This window comes from Chiloscyllium plagiosum, chromosome 33 (assembly GCF_004010195.1).
Source record: "Chiloscyllium plagiosum isolate BGI_BamShark_2017 chromosome 33, ASM401019v2, whole genome shotgun sequence".
Taxonomy (NCBI): domain Eukaryota; kingdom Metazoa; phylum Chordata; class Chondrichthyes; order Orectolobiformes; family Hemiscylliidae; genus Chiloscyllium; species Chiloscyllium plagiosum.
In genome coordinates this window covers 6,540,526-6,555,241 of record NC_057742.1, presented here as the reverse complement: position 1 = coordinate 6,555,241, position 14,716 = coordinate 6,540,526, and the positions used below count along the sequence as shown (strand labels likewise).

Below are 14,716 nucleotides of genomic sequence, written 5' to 3'. Positions count from 1 at the left end.
TGGATGTGGCTAAATTATATCACTTTCTTAACTGTGACTAGTCATTTTCTGTTCACAACATTGTGTTAGGAAAAGATGTCTGGAATACTGTAGTGCTAGTGATAACATTGCTTTACATTAGAGTCAAGTCGTTGCAAGATAGGTGGCTCTAATGGGTTAAATTCATGTTCATTGAGGTGAGGAATAGTGGAGCTGGGAAGTGGAATGATTAATTGTCTGCATCCAAGCATTTTGTTTTAACCAGATGTAAGACTGTAAATGAATGAGAGTACTTTACTTTATTTTCCTTTCTTGCCACTAAAGTTCATGAGGCCTCTAATGGAGATTCCCAGTAGCATGGCATTGTTGTATGCGCTAAAAGACTGAGTTTAAGTCTACCATAACTAGTTTATTTCAAGAACATCAGACACTGTGATGACACCCTCCTCTGACATTGCTGTTCCCAGCTCCCTGGATTGGTGAATTTTTATTTAATCAGAGGCAGATATCTCTGGATATCTCAGGATATCTCTGAATTGCTTCACTGTGTGGGCAGCAACAATAGCCTGCTTTTATGTAGCCCCTTTTGATGTCAAAAAATGTCCCAAACCACTTCAGGTGAGCGTTATCAAACAAAATTTGATACTGTGCCACAGAACGAAATATTATGACCGTTGACCAGCAGCTCAGTCAGAGAGAGAGGTTTTCAGCAGTGAATTGGAGAGAGAAAGAAATAAATTAAGAAGGGGATTCCTGAGCTTAGGGCTGAAAGTAAGGCTGGAACTGTTGGATGATTTTAAAATGAGCATGGTGTTTGAACCACAGTTGGAGGAGTGGACATGTCTTAGAGCGGTGTAGGGCTGGAGAAGTGTAAGTATTTGAAAACAAGTGTTGGGGTTTTAAAATTGAGTCATTACTGAACCAGAAGCTAGAGTAGGTCAGTGAGCACATTGATGGGATGAAAGATGGATATCCAGTCTTTGTAAGTAGGGGTGATATCTGGCAAAGTAAACATGTATCACCACACTGTGTAGTATTTGATTTGTATCAGCTTCCAATCGCTGTGGCATTTTTCTGAACCTTAGGTGAGTTTGGAACGCCTTGCAAAAAAAGAAGATTTTGACCTAATCTATCCATAGTCAATTATCAGCTTGGTTTGTTTGACAGGGGAGTTAGGCACGAGTCAAGTGGCTTCAAGCCCAACCCTAGACCTTCAGCAAATATTGACCATTCAGTCTGTGACTGAATGATTAAGGTGCATTGTTGGTGTAGTCGTCCTTGAGAAGATATGTTAAACTGATGACAGAGGATTTTTCTTTACAGTTCAGTATCCCAGCCAACATTCCTCCCTGATAAGAACCACCAAGCGTAGATAAGCCTGCTGTTTATCTTGATGCTGTTTATGTGAACTATTGTGCAAAATAAATGCTGCATTTCAGAGAATCACAGAAAGGTTACAGCATCGAAATAGGCCATTTGGCCTGTCATGTCAAGCCTGGCTGTCTGACCGAATAATTCACTTAGTACCTATTCCCCACATCCCTACATTCTTTTTCTTTTCAGATAATGATCCAATATCTCTTGAATGTCTTGATAGATTCAGATTCTATCATGCTGTCAAGCCTCAAATATCAGATCCTAACTACTGTCTGTGTGGGAATACATAGAGCATACGACTGTGCAGGCCCTTCAGCCCTCAATGTTGTGCCTGCCTTTTATCCTACTTTAAGATTAGACTAACGTATATACCCTTCATTGAACTATCCTCCATATGCTTATCCAAGAGTCACTTAAATGTCCCTAATGTATCTGACTTTACTACCACTGCTGGCAGTGCATTCCATGCACCCACCACTCTCTGGGTAAAGAATCTACCTCTGACATCTCTCCTAAACCTTCCTCCAATCACCTTAAAATTATACCTCCTTGTGATAGGCATTTCTACCTGAGAAAAAGTTTCTGGCTATCCACTCTATCTATGCCTCTCAACATCTTGTACACCTCTCATCCTCCTTGGCTCCAATGAGGAAAGGAGGAGAACGTGAGGACTGCAGATGCTGGAGAGCAGAGTTGAGAGGGTGGTGTTGGAAAAGCACAGCAGGTCAGGCAGCACTCAAGGAGTAGGAGAATCAACATTTCAGGCTTAAGCCCTTCATCAGGATTCCTGTTGAAGGACTTATGCCTGAAATGTTGATTCTCCTACTCCTTGAGTGCTGCCTGACCTGCTGTGCTTTTCCAGCACCACACACTCAACCCCAATGAGAAAAGCCCTAGCTCCATCAACCTTTCTTCATAAAGACATGCCCTCCATCCCAGGCAGCATCCTCATAAGTCTCCTTTGCACCATCTCCAAAGCTTCCATATTTTTCCTATAATGAGGTGACATGTTTACTGTTATGGTAACACTGTCTTTTCCAATTACCTTAACTCTGTGCCCTCTTGTTCTTGATTTGTCCACCAATGGAAACATTTTTACCTATCAACTGAGTCCAGACCTATAATGATTTTAAATACCTGTATCTAATGTTCCCTCAACCTTCTCCAAGGAGAACAATCTTAATTTCTCCAACCTATCTATGGAACTGGTTCCCGGAATGAAAAATTTGATTCTCATAAATCTTTTTTTTTGCACTCTCTACCTCTTTCACATCCTTTGTGCCCAGAACCAGGCACAGTTCTCCAGTTGAGGCTGCACCAGTGCTCTGTAAAAGGTTAACATAACTTGCTAAGTTGCTTCAGAACATTATCTTGTAATGTTATAAGGTGAATCTGCATCCCTTCAAGGACATGAGATATGATTAATAATGAGTAAAATGGTGATCAGTCAGGTCATTCAGAGTGATGGTGAAAGTGGAACTTGAAACAAGGTGTAGATACTGTTCCCTATAGCCACATATTCTAATAATGCTTTAGGGATTGAAGGATCCTGTGCATTATTCACAAGCCTTCATTAAAGAGACAGTTCAAGCCATTCTTGGCTACAGGATCTGAACAGAACTAAATGATTTAGAGGGTCTCAGCCTATTTTTTGGACTGATCATCACCAGAAAAGCAGGACCCTGTCACACACTCGAGCTTGGAATATTGATAATGCCAAGTCTGCAAAATAATAGCTACTCTTCTTTTACCTCTACTTTTATCACACTGCTTTTCTCAATCTGCTGTTTCACTTCTGTTGTTTTCCCTCCCTCTTGCCTCCTTCACTTTTTGTTTTTCATTAATAAGCAATTCCATTCTTTTTGTATCATTCTTCTCTGCTGGTGCTCGCTCACTGTTTCAATTGTTTCTTATTCTTTGTCTTTCTTCTGTTTTAACCACTAGCCTCCTCCAACCCCGCCTCTTCTCGAGTTGATGACCCAATGCTGGTTCCTTCAGTTCCTTGGATTTGATATGTTAGAAGGAACATGGGAAAGACTACATTCTCTGAATACGATGAGAAATCAGATCTTTCGAAACAACAGAGGAAACAGAATTCTTAAATATAACGTCATGGGCTGGCTTAGAAAACAACACTTTGTATTTATACAGCATCTTTCATGGAATGAAACATCCTGAGGGATTTTCTGTGCCTTCAAAGAAGGTATTAAGTCAGGTACCCAAAAAATTGGACAAAGAGCTATGTTTTAAGGAATGTCTCAAGAGGAAAGCAAGGTAGAAAAGCCCAGAGACTTTTTCCAGAGGTTATTCCAGAGTTTGGGGCCTAAGCAACTGAAGACCAGGCCACCAATAGTAATGGTCATAAGATATTGGAGCAGAATTAGGCCATTCGGCCTATCTAGTTTGCTCTGCCATTCAATCATGGTCCATATGTAACTAGAAATCTACCAATCTCTGCCGTGAACTTAGTCAATGACTGGACTTACAAAGTTTCTGTGGGAGAGAATTCCAAAGGATCACCAATGAGTGAAGAGGTTTATCCTCATCCCAGTCCAAAATATTTGCCTTTTATTCAAAGACTGTGTTCCCTGGTTCTCGACCCCACAGCCAAGAGAATCAGGTTCCTTTGGAATTCTCTCCCACAGAAACTTTGTAAGTCCAGTCATTGACTAAGTTCACAGCAGAGATTGGTAAATTTCTAGTTACTAGTGGATCATGATCAAATGGCAGAGCAGACTACATAGGCCAAATGGTCTAATTCCGCTCCAATATCTTATGACCATTACTGTTGGTGGCCAGGTCTTCGGTTGTCTAGGCCCCAAACTCTGGAATAACCTCTGGAAAAAGCCTCTGTGCTTTTCTATCTTGCTTTCCTCCTGAGACATTCCTTAAAACATAGCTCTTTGTCCAAGTTTTTGGGTACCTGATGAAGGGCTTTTGCCTGAAACATCGATTTTCCTGCTCCTCGGATGCTGCCTGACCTGCTGTGCTTTTCCAGCACCACTCTAATCTAGACATATGTTTCTCAACCCCATTTCCCTGCCTACTACTCATAACACGTGATCCCTTACTAATCAGGAATCTATCCATCACTGTCTTCAATGCACACCATGACAAGGTCTCCACAGTCTTCTGCGGCAGCAGATTTGCTACACTTTGGCTGAAGAAATTTATCCTCATTTTAGTTCTAAAGCATCTTGTCGCTCTGAAGCTGTGCCCTCTGGTTCTAGTCTCTCCTACTAGTGGAAAGATTTTCTCCACATCCAGTTTATTCAGGCCTTTCAGTATTCTAAACTCCATCGAGTACAGCCCAACGGTCCTCAACCACTCCTCATATGACAAACCCCTCATCCCCAGGATCATTCTTGTAAACGTAACTTGTAACTGGGGGAAAGAACATAGGGACAGGAGTAGGCAATTCAGCCCTTCAACCCTGTTCCACCATTCAATGAGATCATGGCCTAATATGTGTCCTAACTCCATATGCATACCAATGGCCCATCTTCTGTAATACCTTCGCTTAACAAAAATTTATAAATCACAGATATAAGATTAACAACTAATCTAATATCCACTGCCATTTGTGGAAGAGATTTCCAAACCTCTCCCATCCTTTGTGCGTAGAATTGCTTCCTAACATCTCTCTTGAACGGTCTGGTCTGAGTTCTCAGATTCTGCCCCTAGTTCCAGAATGCCCAACCAGTGGAAATTGTTTATCTTTATCTACCCTGCCTTTTCCTGTTAATGGTATTCAAGAGGCCAGGATTGGAGATGTGCAGAAACCTTGCAGGAAAGGAAGGTAGGGAAGTCACAGAGATATGGAGAAACAAAGCAGTGGAGGGATTTGAAAACAAGGTTGAGTGAATGAGGAGAGATTGTGAAGATTGGACCCATATTCTCTGGAGTTTAGAAGGATGAAAGGCAAAACTCAAGAAGTTCATAGAGAATGGTCAGATCAGATGCAGAAAGCATGTTTCTCTTGACGGAGTCGAGAACCAGGGAACACAGCCTTTGAATAAAAGGCAAATATAGTGGACTGGAGTGAGGAGAAACCTCTTCATTCATTGGTGATCTTTTGGAATTCTCTCCCATAGAAACTTTGTAAGTCCAGTCATTGATTAAGTTCATGGCAGAGATTGGTAGATTTCTAGTTACTAGTGGCATCAAGGAATATGGAAATATGGCATTGAGATGAATGATTAGCTGTAATCTAGAATGGTGGAGCAGACTCAAAGGGCTGAACGGCCTACCCCAGCTCCTTTAGTCCTATTAAAAATTAAGATTTGGTTTAACCAGAAGCCACTGTAGGTTAGTGAACACCAGGGTGATCAGAAAATGGAGACCTTTGTGGAAAGACAGAAGCACAGTCATTACAGTATGGAAAGAGGCCCTTCGTTCCATCAAGAATGTGCTAGTTATCAAGCACCTTTCTACTCTAATCTCATTTCTCTTGGTCCGTAGCCTTGAATGCTATGACATCTCAAGTGTCCATCTGAATACGTCTTAAATGTTGTAATGGTCTCTATTGCCCTTTCAAGTGGAGAGTTCCAGATAATCATCACTCTCTGTGTGAAAAAATTCTGCTCAGATTTTCTGTAAACCACCTGCTGCTTACCTTACCTGAAAGGGTGGTAGAGGTGGGAACCATGACAACAGTTACCGTAAATCTATGCCCTCCAGTATCGCTTTTCTGCAAGTTAGAACACAGGTAACCGGTTTAGCTCATCTCTTGTTTGTAGAGGCTAGAAAGTGGGTAGCCTGCCAGGTGTGTGCTGGAACAGTCATGCGTAGAACTAGTGAAGGGCATAAACAAAGGTTTCAGCAACAGATGAGTTGTCACATGGGCAAAATAAGTGACATTGTGAAGGCGGAAATAGGTGATCTTAGTGATAGTACAGTTACGAGGCTGGGAGTCATGACAGGATTAAATTTGAACTGAATTTACTTTATTGTCACATGTACTCACATGAGTACAGTGAAAGGTTGATAAGTCACCATTTACAGTGCCATCTTCGTAAAAGTGCCTAGGTACAGACACTTGAGAACATATCTTAGGAAAGAAAGATACAAAAATGAAGAAAATAAAAAATCCAGCATTACCAACCTTCAAATGAACTAAATCACAATAATACATTAGAAAAATAAATAAAAAGTTCGGAATCAGAGTAATAAATTAAAAGAGTAAAGATATAAAAAGTTCAGAATAACAGTCCTTACACAATAGTAGAATTTAAAAAAAGAAAGGAACCAAAGAACAGAGAAATTAGTCTAGTTCATGACTCTGGACTCAAGGAGCCAACCTCCTCCCTTGGAATCCCAGGCCGGAATCCGACACTGCCAAAGAAAAGTCACATGGAGTCATAGACCGATGCCAAAGTAGCCACAAGGAGACTCAGACGGATGCTGACAAAAACCACCACCGAAACCATCGGAAGAAGCCTCAAGCCGCCAAAGTTGTGACCAAATTGACTTAATTTCACTCAGTTTACATGGGGAGGGTTGGTATCAGTGGTCAAGGATTGGAGTTTAGAGCAGGACCTGAAAACAATGGCTCCAGTCTTCCCAAATAAAGCCTTTCTTGTTAAAAAAAAAAGGTGGACCATGGAAATTTTAAATTTTAATAGGTGAGATTCTTAAAGAAACGGGAGGTGAGAATTTCAAAAAAAGTGCGAGCTATAGGACTGAGGAAACAATACAGGTCATTCTGCTACAACGCACATTTCATTCACAGAAGTTCGCTACAGTGCGATTGACGAATTGGGGACACTGTTTCTAAAGCACAAACCTTTAAAGCGGGAATCGATTATAACACAATTCCAGCCCCATTAGTTTTAAATGGTGCTGCTATTACGTAATTTTCTTATAACCCAAGAACAGAACTAGCGCATTATTGCAGACTGACTATAATACTGTCAGAGAGACATGGGGTGAGAGGGAATATTTTAGTGCGGCACTTGAAAAGCACGGCAGGAACAGATTTAAGCAAAACAGCTGTGCCAGCCAGCAGGGCTTGAAAGCAAAAGGGGTTGGACTTCATGAAAACCTCTCTGACTGACAGCAGGAAATGCTGTTCCCAACTCTGAGATGGAGATATGGTCAGAAGCCAGCTGAGGCCAGAAAGAGGGTTTTGATAGCTTTGAAAACTACTGGGAGCCTGACTTTCAATGTCAACTAAAGCAAGGAATATTAAGTCTGCAGAAGAAACTGCACCAGCATCTGACGCAACATTGACAGGTCATTTTGGAGTGGCAAGTTGGGAATGAAGGACCCCAAGTTGGAAATTGTGCCTTTTTGAAAATTCATTTATGGGATGTGGGGATCATAGGCCAACATTTATTGCTCATCCCTAGTTGCTCTTTGGGAGGTAATGATGAGCTGCTTTTTTGAACTGTTGCACCTCTTGGTGTGTAAGGGGATTCATAATGCTGTTAGGGAGGGAAGTCAGGATTTTGACCCAGCGCTGCTCAGGAAGTGCTGATATATTTCCAGGTCAGGATGGTGAGGAGCTTGGAGGTGATGTAGGTGGTGGTGGTGTTGCCATGCAGCTGCTACCCTTGTCCTTCTATTAACTATTGACCTGTAGAGGAGAAGGGTGACAAGAGTGACAAGAAGGGTGAGAGATGCAAACCCTGAGGCAGCAAGAATCTGAATGGGACGAAAGTTGACTGGCATAGGTCTGGAGACCTAGAGCAGAGAATGGTAGAGCTGGGGAAGAGATGAATAGGATGGAGTTGGGTTGGCAGGGAAGAGGTGAAAAAGGAGATGGGGTGTTAGAAGAGTGTGGCTCAAAGGCTAATAAGCATCCTTGAATGCATTTAACAAAATATTGAAGTAGGCCTTTCTGGCTCAAGATATGGAGATGCTGGTGTTGGACTGGGGTGTACAAAGTTAAAAATCATACAACACCAGGTTATAGTCCAATAGGCTTATTTGGAAGCGTACTAGCTTTCGGAGCACCGTTCCTTCACCAGGTGATTGTGGAGGACACAATTGTAAGGCGCAGAATTTACAGCAAATATTTATAGTATGATGTAACTGAAATTATACATTGAAAAATACCTTGATTGTCTGTTGAGTCTTTCATTTGGCTCAAAACCATGTCTTAAGATTCCAATAGTAATTAATTTTTTGGTTATATAATTTGATTTCCAATCTATAACAGTAATGAACCTCGATCCATTGACTTGGTTATAGTCATAATGCCCAGAATTCGTAAATGATTCACACATTGGATATTGATAAGGACCTTTAGAACTGAAAGCCAATGTTTGCAAACACTACAAAATCAAAATTGAAACTATGGAAAATACAAGTGAGTCCATTGGCATTTAACAATGAAGACAGGTTGGCACTTTAGATAAGAATGTTATATCATTTTCTAAAGGAGGGCCTCTAACTACATTTTAACCTATATTCTGTGTTTCATTCACTTTTTAGTTTTTTTTTAGTGTTTGTCAAAATGAGGGATGTTAATGGTATTAGGTGTAATATGTGCATATTTCAGACACCCAGAATTGTGACAGCTTACAGGAGGGTATCGATTAATATGATTGCTGGACAGATCTCTTGAGGGTAGGGAAATATGCAATAAAAACACAGCAGTTTGTAAAGCAGCGTTGCCATCTACACAGGTTGTTCATACTTCTGCCCTACTTCCCCCGTGATGAGTTTTGGTGTTGAGACTCAAAGGTTAGCTTGCTTTCTCTCCATGGATGCTGCCTGACCTGCTGTGATCACCAGCATTTTTTGTTTTCAGTTCAGATTCCAGCATCTGCAGTAATTTGCTCCTATATCGTGTTTTACCAAAGCTCTCCTCTGCATACAGACTTCACTGTGGTTAGAGAGAAAGACTCGTCTGGTTTGCTGTAGTTTTTAGTTCTGTCTTCTGTACAGATGTGTTCACACAGCAGCTTTGATCTCCTAGCTGTGTAATGGTTGCCAAGATATTCAGCTGCTACAACAACAATCATACCATAATTCAAATTAGCTTCAGTTACCACAGCGTTTACAATGAGGTAAAGGTTTTCCAGGGCAATCATTGTTCTGATTTAAAACTTTAATGGCAGCTTGTTTTCTTGAATTAATTTCTGTAATGACAAAATACTGCCAAATCTTCAGAATATCTAGTTTTGTGGGTTCTTATTCAGTTAGTTTAAAGCCTTTAAGCCTTGCTGATTTAATTTTGATGCGAATTATTTATTCCCCTCATACGTCCGTTTTGATTAAGATGATATTGTTGAATTTTATTGAGCTGTTTTGAATTGCCACAAGCCACTTGACCACTTTCTTCCAAATCTCCTGTGGTTCTGTCTTGACCAAATTGGTGAGTTGCACTGAGCAATACAGAGCAGAAGATCAAGATGACTCACAGTCTGGGCAGGTAAGTCTCCTGCCGGAGTAAGGGTGTGCTACATTTTGGTCAGAACTTGGGAGGAGGAGGTGGGGGTGAAAGATCAGCTGTGGCTCCCATCTCTGATCATTGTTCTTTAGCCTCTTTTGTAAAACTAATATTCAAACAATTTAGTGTCTGTACATGTAAGGGCTCAGGTACCGAGGTTTGTGAGGGGAAATCAGCCTGGAGTAATGTCGGAGGTGAATAACCCCATCATTTAAAAAAGGAAGAACAATCCATTGGGAACTAAACCGAGCTATCAACAAACCATACCTGAGCGTGAGGAAGAACCAATCAGTGGGCAATAAATTATAGTGGGTTTAATTGAACTTTACAAAGATGGAACTGTTTATTTTTGATAGAACTTTGAAAGGTTTTCTGCATGTACAAATATTGCATCACCATAGAAGTCATAATACCTTCCCTGTTACAAACCAGTATATACCCTTACCCTTTTTTGTTGGGAAGATTACTTGGCCCCAGACCTCAAGACAACTTTATAGGCTTCTGCTGACTTTTCAACTAATAACCCCGATCATTTTATGTTCCTATTTTAACTTGAATGATGACAGTTGACATGGGACAGCCAATGAGGAAACTGTGCTTCTCTTTATCTTTCTTTCTCTCATACTGTAGATTCTCGTTGCCCAGCATGCTTGTCATTTTCTCCCTGAAGTATTAAAGGGGGTGGCACACTTTCAATTTGCTGCGATTAATATTACCTTTATTACAATATGTGCACATCTCCAAGATGTAAAATTTTAACATAATGGCTGTTTGCTGACAGTTCTATCATTTCACGTCTTTCTTTCACAATGAATTTAGTTTGTTATAACCTTTGGCTTCAGTCAGAATAATTCATTTGAAAGCCAGTGGTTAAAGACCAGAGTGTACCTGCTGTTTAAGTACTAGCTTTTTCTGTGTGGGTATTGTTCACGAAAAATATCAGGAAATCTCCCGTATGTAACTAACTACTCTTGTCGCCATATCTTCCGACCTCCCTTGCACCTTTTCCACCACAACACCCCCATCTTTGTGCACTTTGACAATCGTTTTCATTTTCTATTTTTATATAAGCCTTTATGTGACTGTCTGTCTGTCTCTTTCTCTCCCCACCCTGCCCCCCCCCTTCTTGCTCTCTCTCGCTGTCTGTGCTTCTCTGTCTCTCGGTTTCTCTTTTTGCCCTGTCTGTCACTCGCTAACTGTCACTCTGTGTCTATCTCATTATGTCTCACTCGCTTTCTGTCTGTCTTTCTCCCTTGTGCTCTCAGTTGCTTGCTCAGTTTTCCTCACCTTTCATGTGTCCCTCATGCAGAGCACAGGGATAAAACAGAGGACCCTTGTTGTTATAAAAACAATCCCCTTTCACTCTTGGTGTAATTTCCAGCTGAAGGTGGATGGGGGTGAAGGTGGCAGGAATGGGTTTTGTGTGATTTGGGTAGGTTGGAATTGGGAACCCCTTTCCTGTTTCGTCCTCTCAACACAGTAATCATGACCATGGACAGTGCAGTACTGAAGATGTGCTGTACTGTTGGAATATTACCTTTGGAAAGGTGTCATATGAAAGGCCCCTTCTGCCTGACTAAGTGAATATGAACACACCTGTGGCACATATTGAAAACAAATTGGGAATTCTCTAGGTATCCAGATCAGTGCTCTCCCAGATACAAAACTACAGGAAAGGAATTCATAGGTCATTTCAGTCATTTATTTTTCTTGAGACTGTTTATGTGCCACTTAGTTGGTACATAACAACAGGCTACATATTGTCTGTAGGATATCCTGAAGATATGAAAGATGCTTTACAAAAGCAAATTCTTTCTTTCCATTAGACACATCCTTGTCCATATAATATTTACTAATATAAGATGGATTCAAATTGTCATGCTAGCTTGAAATACACACAGATGTGTGGTAGTGAGTGTCTAGATTTCTGTCTCAGTTTGATTCTGGGATATAGTAAACCCAAGAAACATATAAATTCCTGCCCGCTATGCTGTCTGAGGAGGCCAGTTTGTTTCACTTGAGTTTGACACCAAAAGGACGAGAGTGCAGTGTGAAATGGCACTTATAAAGCACTCAGGGCTTTCTCTGGGCCTCCTGGCTACTTCATAAACTTATTGCAACAGCCTTGCTTGTCTGCTTGCTTTGAAAGAGAGAATGCTGCCTTCAGCAAAATTAAAACATTCAAAATTTATAGCTGGTTAGTGCAGGCTTTTGAAAATAAACACAAAAAAGTGTTTTATGGCTCCATTCTAAACCCCTCTGAGACTGTGGATCACAATTTTAAAAAAGTGATAATTTTAATATAGTTCAAAATGAGGATGAATTGACAAATATTTTTTCATGCTTGGATTTTGAAATTCTTTTGTGCCACACATCTTCAGATGCTTTCAGAGAAAGGGTTTATTGTTGCAGGTCTGGTGTTGAAAGGAGAGGCTGTCATTTTAAAAGCTGAAAGACCCTACTTTGTACACAAGGGTCCAGTGGAGAATCATTAATGTGTTTTTTTAAAAAAAATTGTTTTGTAATGTTGGTTCTTAAAGGCCACCTTCCAAAGTGGGTCTCTGCATTTAATGCTTTCATCCATTATGGTCATAAAAGGTGAAATGCATTAGATTGTAATGTTGTTGTTGAGCATGCAGCTTCCTGAGAATAGGCTTTTGGAGTTACAGATCCTAGATTGTCTGAAAAAAAGGTTTGTGTCATTATTGGATTCATGAATCCATGGTGTTTGCAGATTTGAAACTGGTTAAATGGTGAGATTAAATATTTTACATTTAAATTGTACATGACGTTTAAACTGGCTTCATTTTAAAAATTCTTTCAGGGGTTTCATTGGCTGGGGCAGTATTTATTGCCCATTCCTCATTACTGTCAACAAGGTGGTGATGAATCACTGCAGTCCATTTGATTGAAGGTAAACCCACTATGCTGTTCAGGAGGGAGTTCTAGAATTTAAACCCAATGACATTTAAAAAATGGCAATATATTTCCAAGTTAAAAATCACACAACACCAGGTTATAGTCCAACAGGTTTAATTGGAAGCACACTAGCTTTCGGAGCGACGCTCCTTCATCAGGAGTGTCGCTCCTGATGAAGGAGCGTAGTTCCGAAAGCTAGTGTGCTTCCAATTAAACCTGTTGGACTATAACCTGGTGTTGTGTGATTTTTAACTTTGTACACCCCAGTCCATCACCGGCATCTCCAATATATTTCCAAGTCAGGATAGAAAGTGGTTTCTTGAGAAACTAGCCTATGGTGGTTTTTCCCTGTATCTTCTGCCCTTGACCTTCTCGATGGTAGTGGTGTGTGTTTGGAAGGAGTTATCTAAAGAACCTTGGTGATTTCTGCAGCTCCCTCAGTCAGTGTGTTCAAATTCCATATCTGAGCTTGAGATCATCACCTAGGCTGCAACCCCAAATGCAGTGCCCCATGGAGTATTGTGCTGTTGGAGAATGGGTCATTGAACCCCTCAACCTGTTCTTGGTTGATTCTCAAAGCACTGTCTAAGGAAAAGCAGAGCATTCTCCAGATCAGTGCTTCTCTTAGCTAGAACCACACAAATTAACTTAACTATAAGGTTGTGGATTAGCGGTGCTGGAAGAGCACAGCAATTCAGGCAGCATCCAAGGAGCACCGCTAATCCAGAATCTGGTTTCCAGCATCTGCAGTCATTGTTTTTACCTTAACTATAAGGTTGTTCATTTTACGGATCTTTGTGAGATCTTGCTGTCTAAAACTGATTTGCTGATTCCTTATTTATGATTCTGGACAAGGCCAACAAATCCATGTTCCAATCTAACCTTTTTTCCTTTAAACTAGGCAATGGGAGATCCCAGGTGTTTACTAAGGAAATAACACAGAGATTCCATGGTTTTGAACAATCAATAATTAATTATGCAACACATAAGGTCTGGCAGCATCTGTAGAGAAAGAAAAACAGAACTAATATTTTTGATTCCATATGACTCTTGGTCAGAGCTGAAGGACTCAAACTCTTAGCTCTGTTTCTCTGTACTGCTGCTGCCAGACCTGCTGAGTTACTCCAGCATTCTGTGTTTTTTTTTTCAGACTTCCAGCAACTGCTGTATTTTGCTTTTATACCACAAATAATATCAGAATAGCAGTGCAATCTATGATATATTTTTCATATAAAACTTAGATTCTAACATCCAATTAGCATTAACCTGAGGTAAATATGGGTAACAGACATACTGTGGTCGATCACCCTGTACCACATCTCAAGTAACTCATGCAAGCAAGACAGATTCCACAGATTTCTCAGTAACTCATCTAGGTGTTAATTATACGATGGATCATCAAATCTATTGAAAATTTCAGGTGTTCTAGTTCTTCACTGTTAAAGAACTAGGTGCAGAACTCGTTCAAAAGCCCCTCTGTCATTTACTGCCTCAATGATACCCATGTTCAGCAGTACAAATTAGGATTGCACTCTCCTAGATTCTGGAAACTGTGCTGGAAACCTTGGGGGTGGGTTAGCTCAGTTGGCCAAATGGTTGGTACACAATGCAGAGTAATGCAAACAGCAAAGGTTTGACTCCTGCACTGGCTCAGATTGCCATGAAGGACTGTCCTCCTGAATCCCTCTCTATCCTGAGGTATGGTGACTCTCAGGTTAAACAACCACCAGTCATCTCTCTCTAATGAGAGAGAGCAGCTCTGTGACCTGGTCAGACTGTGGTGACTTTACTCCAGCATCTACACAGAGCACCTACTGTTTCTCGTTCTCACCAGAACTTCACCAAAATGGTACTACCCCTGCATTTCTCCAAGTTCTAATCTTGCTCAGCTGTACAAAGCACATACTGCATGTGGGCTACCTCCACGCTTGCTTTCAACTGTGCTGAACTATTAATAGCATACAGTTTCTTTCAAGATTTCACGGCTTTTCCTGAATTCCAACCCAGATACTTAGCTTGACCTCATGTTCCAGATGTCTCCCG

General features: G+C 40.8%; 1 protein-coding gene across 5 annotated transcripts in view; it reads left to right on the top strand.

Moving 5' to 3' along the window:
- The window catches only part of LOC122539778 (phosphatidylinositol 5-phosphate 4-kinase type-2 beta), a 114,142-nt gene that overhangs the window by 57,073 nt on the left and 42,353 nt on the right, over positions 1–14,716 (top strand). The gene's annotated exons all lie outside the window — the stretch shown is intronic.